General features: G+C 62.6%; 1 protein-coding gene across 1 annotated transcript in view; it reads left to right on the plus strand.

The window, feature by feature from the left end:
- Positions 1-6: 6 nt before the first annotated feature.
- Positions 7-2,066, plus strand: part of TPRA1 (transmembrane protein adipocyte associated 1) — a 9,491-nt gene continuing 7,431 nt past the window's right edge. Inside the window, exon 1 of the mRNA XM_024763406.1 lies at positions 7-28. The gene's annotated coding sequence lies outside the window, so the exon portion shown is untranslated. The remainder of the gene's footprint in view (positions 29-2,066) is intronic.

Raw genomic sequence — 2,066 nt, forward strand, 5'->3', positions numbered from 1 at the left:
GGCGGCGGAGGGGCTGCCGGGGCCTCAGGTAAGGAGGAGACCCCTCTCCTGCCCCAGCTGCGGGAACTGATCCCGGCCGCCCCCGTCCCGCCTGCCGCTCCTGCCGCCGGGAGCGACCCTCCCGCCCAGAGGCAGGCAGGGGGCGCAGAGCGCCGGCGTCCTGGGTCCCCGGGGAGGCCGGGCTTGCGGACCCTGCGATCCAGGTCGTGCGGGAAGACGTCCCTGCGAGTGGCCGAGTCCCACTTCCGGCTCCCCGGGCCCGAGAGGGCGGGGGTCCACTGGATAGGGAGCGAGGAGTGACCTGCCCTCACGGTGCAGTAGGGACGGGGCCGAGGGCCTCCCAGACGGTCCTCCCACTCCCCAGAAGGGCTGGGCCGCACTCTGCTGGACATTCATCTGTCCATTCACAACGTTTGTTGTCCTGGGTGGCTGGGTCATGAGATGCGTGGGCTGGACAACCCACAAACACACAGCGAGGGCCGCTTCAGACAAACAGAGGTAGTCAGGGAGGGCTTCTCAGAGGAGGTGGCCCGAATGGTGAGCCGTAGCTGGGAAGGAGTACACACCGGGGCCCTGAGGTAGGAACAGCACAGCAGCTTGGAGAACAGGCTGAAAGACGGGCTGCAGAGTGGAAGGGAATCGTCAGGGCAGTTGGCAGGGGTGAGGCCAGGTTGGACCTTGAAGGCCCAGGGCTGTCCTTCCTTCTGGGGGCTCCTGGCAGGGTCCACCTCCCCCCTCCCCAAGTCTGAAGGATTAGGGGGTTGGCTCTGTCCTGTGGAGTCTTCCTCACCCTGTTTCGGTTCCAGGGTTTTAAGGCTCATCAGCCAGCTCCGGTCGGAAGCCCTGAGGGGCATTTAAGCAGCAGCCTCTCTGCTCAGGGTTTTGTTTGCCCCACGGTTTCCCATCCAGTAGCTCTGGGTGGTCAGACCCACTGCACAGATGAGAGATGGGAAAGCGGAGGCCCACAGAGGGGAAGGTCCTTCTGGTCCAGGGTCTCACAGCAGGTCCAGCTCGCAGGACCCTAGCCAGTTGGCATCCTGCCCACAGAGGGAGGGAGGGAGGGAGGGAAGGAGGTGGGTGGGAAGAGGCCACTGGAAAGTTAATGAGGTCAGGAGAGTCCTTTCCAGGTGGAAGAAACGCCCCAGACGGTGCCCCAGAGCACTTGGCATCCCAGGAACTTGCCCTCTGAGAATTCCCTTCCCCGTCCCTCTGGTCTGGCTTCACCCCTCGCTCCCCTGCCCTCAGCCAGCCTTCCCACCATCCCCTCTTTCCTAAGCACCCCTTACTTTGCCACTGCTCGGGCTTCTGCCAGCAAGGCCAGGAGCTCACCTGTGGTGGGGAGAGGGGAATACAGGCCACAGGCTGACCTGTCTCAGCCTCTTTCCCCTTTGTGTGATGGGATGTTAGCAGTCCCCTCTCTTGGAGGCTGGTGTGGTGGCTCAGCAGGTGACCCCGTGGAAAGCCTCAACTGCATGCGGGCAGGGAAGGGTACATTGTCATTTCTATCGTGGCTTCAGTGATTTTGTGAGCTCTGACACATAGTGGCAGTTCTGGTGTGGCTCAAGTGTGGTCTGGGGCCAACAGAGCAGCAGTGCCAGCTGGGAGGGTGTTAGAGATGCAGACTCTTAGCCCCCGGACCTGCCTGACCCGAATCTGCTTCTTACCAACACTCCACTCTGGATCAAACCCGGCTGCAGGTGGAGACGCCAAGGCCCCAGGAGGGGCCCCTGGCAAGTTGCCGGTTGGGGGCCTGCGCTGCCCGGCTCCGGGCTCTGTGCAGGGGGTGACACAGGTACCTCCCTGCAGGGTGGCAGGGCTCCGTGAGCCTTCTCTGCAGCTATTACAGAGCTAGCAGGGCTTGGTAGAGGGGGCTTAGCTGATGCGCTCCTTCCTCACCTCAGACTCCATAGCAAGTGGCGCTTGGACCCGTGAACCAGATCCTTCCCTGCTGCACGACCCCCAGCCCCTCCTCCGGGAAGAAAAGCAGGAGTTACCTTTCTGTGTGTGACCTTTTGTAGACGTTCACTTCTCTGGTCTCGCTTGATCCTTACAGCAGCCTTGTTGCG

This window comes from Neophocaena asiaeorientalis, unplaced genomic scaffold (genome assembly GCF_003031525.2).
Source record: "Neophocaena asiaeorientalis asiaeorientalis breed wild unplaced genomic scaffold, Neophocaena_asiaeorientalis_V1.1 scaffold433, whole genome shotgun sequence".
In the NCBI taxonomy this organism is placed as follows: domain Eukaryota; kingdom Metazoa; phylum Chordata; class Mammalia; order Artiodactyla; family Phocoenidae; genus Neophocaena; species Neophocaena asiaeorientalis.